Genomic DNA, 14,404 nt, shown 5'->3' on the forward strand with positions numbered 1-14,404 from the left:
GATCAGGACCGGATGATTCAAAACAAAATAAGTAGGTTAGGGCTGTACATCCGGGCCGGTCCGGTCCGACCCGAAAAACCAAGTCTGGCATAACCGAAACCCGGACCCCGGCCCGATTGGCCCGGGCCTGAGCGGGCCGGGCTCCAGGCCGGCCCCTTTTTTTAAATTTTTTTATTTTTTAATTTTTTATAAAAATCCTCATAAATCATAAAATATACATAAAAATACAGAAAATGTCATATTTTTTTTAATAACTTGAAATGACTGTTTGCGTTGAAAGTTGCTGTTTTCATTGCTATCGAATCTATTACAACTTTAGTCATTACAATAAACTCGAATAAAATAAAAAAAGTTGATCTTTTTATAAGATCTCCTTACACAATGAAAATAAAACAAGTTTACAACTTTATCAAACAAACACAGGGAGATCGTTTATCGGTCTTCTGCTTGCGTAGGATCTTTACCTGTGCTGGGGTTTATCCGTGGACCGCCTTTGATCTGAATCCGGTTGATGAAAAATTTGGCAGAGCTTCATCTTCACCGAGGAAGTATTTGATTTGAAGCGCTGAGATCGACCAAGCGAAATCAGGGCTCTTCTCGAGATTAAGACCAAGCCTAATCTCAAGGGACGGACAGGAACGGGCGTCGGATCTCTCGAACTCTCCTTCTTTATGCCGAAGAACTCGCCAAGATCTGTCAACCCTCGCTGAAATTCGTGCTCCTTTGACTCCACAATCCGGCAGCACCTCCTCGTCTTGATAATCAATCGCCCCTCCAGCAGCACCTCGTCCTCTTGATAAAATTCCAGATCCCGAAAATGGAGGCCTTTGGCTCGTATTTATAGGCCCCGGATGCGGTTATTTTGGATGAGAACAAGTGGCTCTATCTTCAGTTAATAACAGCCTAACCACGTTTGGGGATGATATCAAGTTAGTTAGAAACCCCTGGAACAGATAAATCCTGCAAAAACAGCATCAAAACCGTCAAAACGCGTTTCGGGTTCCGTACTGCGCTTGCGCGGGTCGGATCAGTCCGACCTGCGCTTGCGCAGGTCGGATTGATCCGACCTGCACTTGTGCGGGTTGGATCAGATCCGACCTGCACTTGTGCGGGTCGGATCAGATCCGACCTGCACTTGTGCGGGTCGGATCAGATCCGACCTGCACTTGTGCAGGTCGGATGGATCCGACCTGCACTTGTGCAGGTCGGGTCAGATCCGACCTGCACTTGTGCAGGTCGGGTTGATCCGACTTCCGACCTGCACTTGTGCAGGTCGGATTGATCCGACCTGCACTTGTGCAGGTCGGATTGATCCGTCCCGCGCTTGCACGGGTCGATTTATTCCGTCCTGTGCTCGCGCAGTTTTGCCGACTCATTCTTTTATGTTCCCTTTCTTCCGAGACTTGTTCTTTTCGCGTGTTTGGTTGATTTGTTGACTTGTATGCTTCGCCGCGAGACCGACCGTCGAACACGCGTTAGTTAATATACGCGTGTTGATCGATGCGCGCGGACTCTCCTCCATCCATCGTGATCGGCGCCACCGGCATTGTTAGGGTCAGTCACCTCGACATGCTCCCCTTCCCTGACACCCCAGCCAGCCCCTCGTAAGGCTCTCCTCTCTCTCTCTCCCCCCGACATCACCCGTCTCTTCTACGTTGTCGTCGTCATCCCCCTACACCCCAATCTTCAGCACGTTTGCCTATAAACCGACCGCAAACACTATCATCGCCTTCTAATCCCTTGGCAAGATCAAGCCCCACGAGCCCCCATTCCATGAGGACCTATCCCGCCTCCATTGAAGCATTCATGTTGTTATTTTATGGGCTCCAAAATATTACTGTTGGGGGGAAGAAGGTGTTGAGATCCCTCCTTAATTGGGAAGATTCTAGAAAATTCTAGAACTTTTTGGAGAACTCTAGAGAAGTATAGAATTCTCTAGAGGCATGTTGAATACTCTATAACATTTTAGAGATGTGTGGAGCCTTCTGGAACATTCTGAAAGAGTATTGAATAGAATGGAGGAGTGTAGAGATTCCTTAGAAATCTCTAGAAAGTAAAGATATGTGTGGAGAATTCTAGAGAGCTAATCTCCACCATTCAATCAAATTAATCCCCACCACTCATTAGGAAGGTAGAATAGTATAAATAGGGGTGGAAATCTTCATTCCTATCCATCCAAGACAAGAAAATAATCCACTTCCTAGAGTGAGAGAAAACCTCTAATATAGAGAGTTAGAGAATCACTTTGAGAGAAGTGAGATAGCTTGAGATTTCCACCGAAGTGAGACAGTTTTGTAAATATAAATTCTTGTAATCCTACTATTCTTTTGTATAGTGGAAGAACCTCCATATTAGAGGACCATAAAATCTTGTGCTCATATTACTATCTTAATTTATAAGTGCCTATCTTAACTTAACAAGGCGGGAAAGACCGAGATTTCCCAACAGTGGTATCAGAGCCAGGTTCGTCCGAAGTTATCGTTAGCTCGTGAAGTTCAAGATGGAGGATAACGTCACTCAGGATGGAGACATGTTCAAGATCACGGCCAACAACTACTCATACTGGAAGCCGATGATGAATGACCATCTATACTGTAAGGATTTACATGAGCCCATCATTCACAAAACCAAGGTAGAAGGAAAGAGCGATGTAGAGTGGGAGCTGCTAAATCGGAAGGTCGCTTCTATGATTCGTAAGTATATTGATAAAACTCTCTTTGGACATGTTTCTACTTATGCAAATGCTTATGAATTATGGACAAAGCTTGAGTTCATGATTTAAAAGAAAACGCCTCATAATAAAGCCCATTTAGTTTGATGGTTAGTGAAGTTGGAGTATAAGGATAGTCAAATTATGATTGAGCACTTGAATAATTTCAAGGAGCTCGTAAATCAACTAAAAAAATTGACATGAAGATTGATGATGAGTTGCAAGCCCTTCTACTCCTTAGTTCCCTACCAGAAAGTTGAGACACTCTTGTGGTTACACTTAGTAACTCAGCTCCGGAAGGAAAGCTCACCATGGATACTGTTGACCTTTTTGTTTTGATGATGTTTTAACAAACAATTTATAACTAATATTATTTATCTAGTGTTTGTGTTTGATGGATGGACTAGAGCTTTCACGGTCATATCCAATGGAGGTTGGAGGAATATCGGTATGAAGCAATGCAATTCAAGTTAAGATCCAAGTTCAAGCTTCATCCACAAGTTTACCAAGAAGACCTCATTGAAGATCAATTGCTTAGGTAATTTAGTTTTAGGTTTATATTATGTGTGTTAGACCTAGGAGGGGGGGGGGGGGTGTAAGGGTCTTATGGCTAAATCCTAAATTCGATTTATGCCTAATTAAAACATAAATTCACAGTTATCTGCTAGCAAGTATGAAATACACAAGATATGTAAGCTAGGTAAAACAATATGAACAACAAAATATATGCCTAACAAAGAGATATGGCAATGTATGTGCAAGGATATAAAACAACACACAGGTGATATATCATCCAAGAGATATACAATATGATATATGCAAGGAATATTTTGTTTTAAAAAAAACTAACACAAGGGTAAACCATAATAACTAGATAGTGGATCCATATAAATAGATGAGGGCTATGGACAAGCGATCATAAGATTAAATGCAAAAGTCAATATACGCCAAAGACAAACTCAAACAAGCAATATGATCACGGAGTTCGGACCTTCCGTCCTACGTCTCCGCTCCCCACTCCCGTGGAGAAATCCACTATCACAACCGGGTTTTCTACGTTCACCCGAATAACGTTTACACCTCACAGTGTCAGTTTTCAACGCTCACCGATCAACGTCACTCCTCACAATCGGTTTTCTAGTTCACCGAAAACTTCACAACACACTCGATTTTCTAGCTCACCGAAAACCTTACAACACTCACTGTGTAACAAATATAAATTTGTTCTCTACAATAGATGAGAACACAATGAAGCACAACTCAATGTTACAATCTCTCACAACTCTAATATACTATGTATGCAAATACAATAAGATCAAGTGGGTATGTGTAACAATGAGATTAAAATCAAATCTAAACTCAATATAAAACTAGCTTTAATAGAAATGATAATTAACAAGTAATAAATAAAAGCTAGAGTAGAGTTTAGGAAAACTTCTCTAGATGACAAGAGAGAGAGAGATGGATTGAATGCCCAAAATACAATTGATAATCTCCTCAAGCTCGTGTAAAACTGATTCACCAAACCGAAATACTCAAATGCTTAAAAGCTTATAAACACACTTAAACGAACTTAAACCCTTGATTAAAACTCTTTAAAACATTTCTTGCTTACATCTAAAATCTGAGGTAAGGGGGGTATTTATATGAAACCCCAAAGGTAAGAGAAAGCCAAGAAAAAGACCAAAAAAACCACTCTACAACGGCTCTAAAAATAGCCGTTGGAACAGAACTGATAGATCGGCGGTCGACCGGAGCGGTCGACCGCAAAGAACAAAAAACAGAACAGAGAGTTCGTCGGTCGACCGCCGGTACTTTAGCAAGTATATCCAATTTTATAAAATCAGTTAAAAATAGTAAAACAGATCCAAAAATTATAAAATTTTTAGGAACGGTTCTAGACATGAAGAATGACATGTTAGAGAAAGAATTTTTGAAAAAGAATTTCCCAGTTGAGAGAAATAAATGTTTGAACACAGAAATAAGGTTTCTGAAAATCTGCTGATATACACGATTTTGTAAAATCAATTGGACACAGTAAATCAACTCCAAAAATAGTAAAATTTTGAGAAAAGTTTCTAAACATGTAGATAAACATGTCAAAGAAAGAATTTCTTGAATATCACTTCCCATTTATGAAAACTCATCTATTTTGTACAACACATGCCAGCGACACGACAAAACATGATTTTGTAAATTCCATTACACACATCAACAAACTCAAGTTCGCGCGACAACCTTGAACTAAACACTACAGCTCCTTGGCGACATGTTTTATACATGCAGAAACACCAAGCATGCTTAGACCAAAATCACAATCTTTCCCAACTTTCTTCATTCTCTCACCCTTGCTCGCAACACATCCTATTATCTTCTGTAAAAAACATGCCATGAACCTATGAACTTTGGCTTAAGCCCAACATGCTTTTTGACCAACAGCCAGCCTCTAAACGCACCTATCTGCAAACCTTTATGAACCATGTCTTATAAACACTTATATCCAGCAACATGCAATATCAGTAACAAATCGGTCAACTAACACCACAATATCACCACAAAGCTTCTCTTCTCACATCACGCTGCATTTTGTCGAGAAACACTTCACCAGACTATTCGCTGTGTCGTACATATGATATTGACGCGCCTTAGCCAGTCCATAGAACCAGCACCCCATACTATCACCAACCTATAATCTAAATACTACCCGGGCGCCACAACGGCTCTGATGACAGATCTTCAATGCGCATGAACTTGGTAAACCCTTCGCGGACAAGACACGCTTGTAATTCGGACTCTCTTAACGCGCTTGAATTGCACCGTTACTCTCACTCGCACAATTAGCCGCCAACCTCCATTTGATTATGATCGTTAAGGCTCGTCGATTCACTGCCATCCTCGCCCGCACCATCGTTGTTCGTCCTATACATCAACATACGAAATACTACCATACACTCAACAAACAACATTAGTGTAAATTGTTTGTTAAGAGCATCATTCCAAAACAAAGACGCGCAACCCAGTCCCGCCGTTCAATACTTTAAGGCGGCCTCAATCCACATACACACAATCACACGCTTTTTACGTTTCACTACTATACTCATATCATTATACCCTCATATTATATCATATATATATATATATATATATATTAGTAAAGCTCTTATCGCACTTAAAGTGGATAGGAGAACGCTTGGTGGCCAGCACAAACTTTTTATCGCACTCATATTGTCTCAAGATTTGTGGGGGCCATCAAAAAGATACACAAATCTTAAAGATTGCTTCATATGCTATTCACGGGATCGCGGAATGCAATATCAACTGGTTAAAAAAGTTGGTGGATGACTTATTCCTATCCACATAAGGTTGACATAAGGCTTTTTAGCCTATATAATATAATATATATATATATTATTATATATATATATTATATATATATATATATATATAATATATATATATATATATATACACATGTTTTAGTTTTATAGTTTTTAAGTTTAAATATGAAAAAATAAATATAATTAAAAAATACATACTTGTTTCATGTTTATATGCTTATATATGATTTCATCAATATCAAGTTTATTTAGTTCAATAAAATCATATTTATTGTTTTGAAAGTTTGCAAAACATATATTTTTGTGAAAATATTGAGTTATTGATTATGGACTTAATAATCATTATATACATCTTTTATTAAGTCTATATAATTATTTTATAAAGTTTTAAAATATGGTTTAGCTAAAATGTCAAAAATAAGTATTATTCATTTTCATGTTTTGGACTATTTTGAAAAATGATGAGTTTTTACTATTGAGAAGTGTAATTCCAAAAATACTTTTTGTAACATGTTAATTATTATGTTTACAATCATTTTCCAAAGTTTTATATTTTTTAGAATTTTTTTGCTATTTTTAAAGGCACTTCAAAAATTAGATTTACTGTTTTAATTAGGCTGATAACTTGTTATTAGTCGACTGATGCAAGTGTTCAGTCGACTGATGAAATCGCCTGAAATTATCAAAAGTTTTTATTTTTATAACTGATAAATTATCAGTCGACTGATAAACTTATCAGTCGACTGATGATATTTTTAGTCGACCGATGAGCTGCTAGTTACCTGTAACGGTTAGCTCATCAGTCGACTGATGAACAATATTAGTCGACTGACGGCCTCTAATGACTATATTTTTAGTTTTCGTTATTTTATCTTTTTGCTTGTTTTTTTGGTTTTTAGGCTTTGTCTTATGATCCTATATATACCCCTTGTCCTCTAACATTCTAAAGTAATTAAGAAGTGTTTAAAACAAGTTTACAAGAGTTTAAAGTTTGTTTTTAAGTTTGTTTAAGAGTTTGTTTTGTGAAGATATTTTCACAAGAGCAAGAGGAGATAATCTTTGGTGTTTGAGCTTCATTCCATTCTCTCTCTCACTCTTGATCTATAGAGAAGTTTCCCAAAACTCTTTCTAGCTTTATATTTACTTGTTTGTTAATCATTTTTATTAAAGCTAGATTTATATTGAGTTTAGATTTGTTTTACTCATTGCTTACACACACAACCATTAAGCTTTAGTATTTTCATACATAGTATATATGGGTTGTGGGGTTGTGCATTAATGGTGAGCTTTCATTGTGTTCTCATCCATGTAGGTGTAAATTTTGATCTCCCGAAACAGGGATTTTGTTTGTATTTATAAGAATAGCTTATTACAAACTAATGAATCGAAATTACAACAGAAGCGGAGGGAATTCCCTCCTTGTTTAACGTGGGGACTTTGGTAGTGATAGGACGCGTCACTCAGTTCTCGCACCGAGTTTGCTTCCCTTGGACGATTCGAACGAAGTTACACGCGAGCTTCAGTACGCAGTAGAAGCTCGTGCTGATCGAGTTCGACTATACCTGAGGCCAGACAGGGGCTTGTGCTTGTCGGCTGGCTGCTTGGAGAGATCTACCATGCAAGAACTTGCAAAGAGCCTAAGAGCTTCAAGTCTAAGAGTTCAGACGAGTCTCTTCAAATAAGGTAGCCTTTAGCAAATGAGCCAAGGTTCAACCTTTGGAAGATTAGCCAGCCAAGCAAGCAGCAGCTAATCAACCTCTTTCACGTTGGCTGAATGTGGCTTTAAATAGGCAAGGGATGACATGAGTCACCCCTTGATTTGTGGGATTTGACCACTAGTAGGGGTGAGGGAGCCAGCCGCCCTAGCTGTGGGATGTGACCACTTAGGAGGTCCTGTCAGCCGCCCTATTCTTGCTAGGTGAGGAGCGCCATGCTTTCTCCCTTGATTCGTGGGATTTGACTACTGACGTGACTGTTACCATACTCCAAGTGGGCAGCTGACATTGCTGGCGGGTTTCTAGTTGTTAGGCGAGCTTAGTCCGCGCATGCGAGGTGCAGGCTGTCAGGCGAGCTTGGTCTTCAGGCGAGCTCGAACCTTCGTGCTGGCGAGTCAGCCAAACAGGCGAGCTTCGAGCTGTCAGGCGAGCTAGGCCTTCAGGCGAGCTTGGTTCAATGTGCAGGCGAAGCTGTGTAGGCGAGCTGTGCAGGCGAATCTCATTCAGGCGAGCTTCAATGTTGTTAGGCAAGTTCTATCCTTGCAGACGGACTTCCTTGCAGGCGAGCTTCAGTCTTTACAGGTGAGCTACTGAACATGCTTCGAAGAATATGCTATACCTTTCAAACCTAAGTCGGAATTTAACGAATTATATATGAAAATCGACTATCTCGACGAGACGGGGCCAACCAAACCTTCGAAGCGGGTTGCCGCATCCGTTTTTCTAAATTCCTTATGATTTGAGAGATATCAACGTTTTCCCCCTTTTTGCTCTTTCGGATGAGGTTTTAGCAGTCTTGTTCTAAACTTCTCTGATAGGGATAAAGGCAATTTTTATTGCCTACAATCCATATTAGAGAACAAATTTTTATATTGAGCCTTCATTGTGTAGATTACTTTGTAATATACTTGTACACCGAAAGGAGTGTGTGGTACGAGATGGGGTCGTCCCAAGAGGAGTGACGTCGGTAGTAAAGCCTAGGGAGAGGTTGTAAATCCGAGTGCTTGAGGGAGACATGGGCTAAAAACCAACACTTAGGTGGCGTTTGGTTGTTTGCAACTGGAGTTGCAATGCAAGTGTCACTTGCATGCAACTGAGACATTGCAACTCTTCTTACATGCAACTACAGTTGCAATTGTTTGGTTTAAAATTTAAATTTTGCAACTTATAGTTGCAGCTGTTTGATTATGCTTATAACTTAACATATGCAACTCATAAAATATTCTTAAAAAATAATTTTTTTTTAAAATAATATATTTTTTAAAAATAATATATTTTTAAAAATAAATATTTTTTAAAAATAATATATTTTTAAAAAATAATATATTTTTTAAAAGTTAATATAATTTAAAAATAATATATTTTTTAAAATAATATATTTTTTGAATAATATATTTTTTCTAAAATAATATATTTTTTGAAAAATAAAATTTTCCAGGAATACTATTATTTTTCTAAAATAATATATTTTTTGAATAATATATTTTTTGAATAATATATAATATTTTTTAGAAAATATATTATTTTAAATATATTATTAAAAAAATTATATTATTTTTAAATATAATATTATTAAAAATAGATTATTAGCAAAAATATATTATTTTAAATATATAGTTATTAAATATGTATATATTATTTTAAAAATATGTTATTTAAAAATATTTTATTTTAGGAAAAATTATATTATTTTAGAAAAATTATATTATTTTAAAATATATTATTTTAGAAATATTATATATTATTTTAAAAATATATTATTTAAAATATATATAATATTATTTTAAAAATATATTATTTTAGAAAATTATATTTTATTTAATATATATTATTTCAAAAAATATATTTTTGCAAAAAAATATTATTTTAGAAAAAATATATTTATTCAAGAAAATATATTATTTTAAAAATATATAATTTTTTAAAAAAATATATTATTTTTAAAAAATATATTATTTTTAAAAAATATATTATTTTTAAAAAATATATTATTTTTAAAAATGTGTTATTTTTAAAAATAATATATTATTTTAAAGATAATATATTACTTTAAAAACTAACATATTATTTTGAAGAAATTATTATAATAATAATTATTTTAAAAGATTAATGTTGTTTTTTTAAAAAAAACGTTTTTGAAGAAATTATTATAATAAGAATTATTTAAAAGATTATTTTAAACCTTTAATGGATTTATTTTTGAAATATTAAATAATGATTTTGATTTTAATAAATTTAGGTCAGTTGCAACTAAGTTGCAACTATGACTTGCGGTCATTTTTGACGTAAGTCATATGTTGCAACTAAGGGTTGTTTTGCAACTGTGGTTGCAACTGTAACTGTGAGTTGCAGCAAAACAAACACATGCAACTGGTCAAATTGGACCTAGTTGCATGCAACTGGAGTTGCAACCACTCCAGTTGCAGCCTACCAAACAGCCCCTTAGAGGGTATAGAGTGAGATTGCAAGAGTGTTGATTGTATAGTTTTCGGTAAGCTAAAAAACCGAGTGTAAGGTGTAAACGTTATTCGGATGAGCGTTGAAAACCCAGTTGTGTAGTGGATTTCTTCCCGGGAGTGGGGAGCAGAGACGTAGGACGGAAGGCCCGAACTCCGTGATCACTTGCTTGTGTTTGAGTTTGCTTTGGCGTTTCATTTGTGCTTAATTAGTGTTCATTACATTCTTGTCGGTATTGTCAATTACTCTTTGTTTATATTGTCCACTACCTTGTTCATATTGCTTTGTGTTTATATCACCCTTAGTTTCATATCCTTGCACATTAAGTGTTGCATATCTAATTTGCTAGGATATTTATTAATAAGTTTTTAATTGGCATTAAATCGAAATTAGATTATCATAAACCATATTCACCCCTTTCTAGGGTTCCTTCCTAGTGGTATTAGGGTCTAACAATTGGTATCAGAGCTTGGTGCTCTTGATTAGAGGCTTAATTGCCTAGAGTCAAAGTTCCTTGTTCTCATATTTGTGCTAATCTAATTTTGAGATTTACTGTTATCTTTCTTGTATATACATACATATATTATGGACATGCATTATGCACATTGTTTAGGCTATGATCCTAATATTTCTCCTTCTTTCAATACTTTTACTTATGCCCAATTGTGTTCTAGATTTAAAATATTTGTTAGATCTAGACATTTTGATTTATGGGAAATCATTGATAGTGCATATGTTGTGCCCAAATTAGATAAATCTATTTGGAGCGCAAATGATAAGAGAATATTTGTTTTGAATATGCTTTTGTTAGAATTCTTGCTTAATGCTTTTGAACCATGTATTTCTAACGAACTTGCTGATTTTGATAGTGCTTACACGATTTGAAATTTTTTTGAAGCACATCAAGGAGACTTGGAGGAGATTCGACGCGTTGTGGCGGAATCGACTTCAAGTGATAGTGGAGCATCATGCACACGGCCACTAGGCGATAGCCCTAGTGTGGTAAGCGAGTCTGATTCCGATGGTGATTTTTCTATCAATGAACTCGCATGTGCATATGAAGGTTAATGTATGCCTACACTAAGTTGCATAATAATTTATTAATTTAAAAAGCATGCATGTTAACTTTAAATCCGATCATGAGAAGCTAGCTTCTAATTTTGATATCATTGAAAAAGAAAATATGATGCTTAAAGAAAATAATGATATGTTAAAATTGGAAAATAAAAAATTAACCTCATCCATATCTAGCTTATCTCATGCTAAGTTCGATGTCATGCTAGAGGTAGAAACTATTAGAAATGAGTTTAATTCATTTAAAAATAATCATGCTCTTTCTACTTCTAGCGTTAATGCAATTATGCCTAATGAAGAGTTGAATCATATTAAGGACCGCATATCTTGCTTAGATTCAACCTTAAACACATGCATTAATAATCATAAAAACTTTTGGACAAATATGCTAAATCTAGTGCTACAACTTCTAAATCACCTACATACTATGCACACTTGTATAGCAAAGTTTACAAGTACTCTATTTGTGGTCGTAAAGGCCATTTATCTAAATTTTGCTATGATGCACAAAAATCTAAAAATAATAATATCAATGCTTCTTGTGCATCTCATAAGACTTCTTCATCACACACACATGTACATGCACACACTCATAAAGTCCATCATAAGCATGCTCATGTGTTTAAATATGATCTTTGTGGTCGTTTTGGCCATTTGGCAAAATTTTATTTTGATTTGAAAAAGACTTTACCTTTGCCAAATGATTTTATTAGGTCATAAAATTTAAGTGTGATGTTTGTGGTAGATTTAGTCATTTGGCCAAATTTTATTTTGATTTGAAGAGAGTTTCTCATTTGTAAAATAATTTCCAAGATAAACCTATTTTTGCAAATGATTTTCGTGCACCACCACTTGGCCAACACAAATCTTTTAGTCCTTATCATTGTACTCATTACAATTGTAAAGATCATTTGTATGAATTTTGTTTTAACCGCGTTCGTGTACTATACACGCCCAAATGGGTTCATAACCCAAGAGGCCTTGAACTCAAATGCTAGGGGTCATGTCCCTAAATCCTTCGACACCAAGAATGTTTGGGGGTCAAATTATTTTTAATTTTAAACCGATATTTTTAGTGTTTTTATTTTTTATTTCTTGGTTTTGAAAAATGTGTTTTGAATTTTTTGTAAATGAAAACAATTTTCTTTTGGTCAATTCTTTTGTTTTTATTTTATTGACTTTGATTTTGATAAAAGATTTTTGTTTAAGTACCCCCCCCGGATTTATTGGTTATCTATGTCTAAATTATGTCTACCAGGTACTAAAATTCTTTATATGGGTTAGAACAAGCTTAAGAGCTTGATATAGTTGCCTCTCTTGCCTTCTTGTTAAATATGACAAATTTTTTTCCACTTAGATTTTGATTTATGTATTCATTTGTTTGATTTGTTTTTATTTAAAAACTTTTTTCATGATTCTCATGTTCTTCATTCTCTTGTTTTCATAAATCTTTTCATACATTATTTTTATGTTTGTATAATGAGACACTATTTTCATAATGACATGTTTATATGTGTCCTCATTGTCTTTTTGTATGTGAGTTTTGCCTAGCATGTTTTCATCTATGGTTGCTCACATGTTTGCCTTAGTATTCACTTCATATATTCCATAAGGCATTTTGATAGGGGGAGCTATTCCCTATTAATTGTTTCTATACTCACCATGCTTCTAGGTAGGAGGAGCCTTCGCTCTCTTCATTATTTTGTTTTCCCCATTTTTTATGTTGCTAAAGGGGGAGAAACAAGTGGATTTGTGAGTATATTTATGAGTATTGTGCTTTATTGTATATTTTATATACTCTTTGTGTAAATTATTTATCATCATCAAAAAGAGGGAGATTGTTGACCTTTTTGTTTTGATAATGTTTTAACAAATAATTTTCCACTAATATTATTTATTTAATATTTGTATTTTCCTATTTATTATAGAAAAACAATATGTTGGAGGATGGATGGACTAGAGCTTTCACGATCATATCTAATGAAAGTTGGAGGAATATCGATATGAAGCAATGCAATTCAAGTTAATATCAAAGTTCAAGCTTCATCCTCAAGTTTACCAAGAAGAGCTCATTGAAGATCAATTGCTTGGGTAATTTAGTTTTAGGTTTATATTATGTGTGTTCAATACTTTAAGCTCAATCACATACACACATACAAGTTTTGGTTTCTCATATATATATATATATAAGTTTTGGTTTTTGGTTTCATGTTTATATAAATATGAATTTGTGAAAATGTTGAGTAATTGGTTTATAGACTTAACAACAATAGTTTATATCTTTTATTAAGTCTATAAAATCATTTTATAAGGTTTCAAAATATTGTTTAAGTCAAAATGTCAAAAACATGTATGTTTAGTTTTCATGTTTTTGGACTATTTTGTAAAATAAAGAGTTTTCACAATTAGGAAGTGCAATTCCAAAATTTCTTTTTGTAACATGTTCATTTTCATGTTTACAAGCATTCCCCAAAGTTTTATATTTTTTAGAATTTATTTGCTATTTTTTAAAGAGGTTTAAAGTTTAGTTATACTGTTCATTTCAGGCTGATATTATGTTATCAGTCGACTAATGCAAGGGATCAGTCGACTGAAGAAATCATCTTGAAAGTGCAAAAGTTTTTGTTTTTATGACTGATGAACTATCAGTTGACCGATGAGTTTACCAATCTACTGATGAGGTCTTCAGTCGACCGATGAGCTGTGAGCTGCTTATAACGGTCAGCTCATAAGTCGACTGATATTGTTCATCCGTCGACCAATGGCTTTCCAACGGCTAGTTTTTTAAAATTTTTAGTTTTCATTTTTTTTGACTTTTTTCTTGATTTTCTCTTGGTTTTGGGGTTTGTTCTATGATCCTATATATACCACATTGCCATAACTATTTTCACCTAACCAAGAGAATGTTTTAAACAAGTTCAAGAGAGTTTCTAAAAGAGTTTAAGTTTTGTTTAGTTTATTTAAAGGTGATTAAATCCTTGTTCAAAAGTTTGGTTTTGTGAAGAGATTTTCACAATAGCTAGAGGAGTCATCCTTGTTGTTTGAGCTTCATCTTAATCTCTCTCTCTCTCTCTCTCTCTCTCTCTCTCTCTCTCTCTCTCTCTCTCATC

The sequence above is a fragment of the Asparagus officinalis genome, chromosome 8 (assembly GCF_001876935.1).
Source record: "Asparagus officinalis chromosome 8, Aspof.V1, whole genome shotgun sequence".
Taxonomy (NCBI): Eukaryota; Viridiplantae; Streptophyta; class Magnoliopsida; order Asparagales; family Asparagaceae; genus Asparagus; species Asparagus officinalis.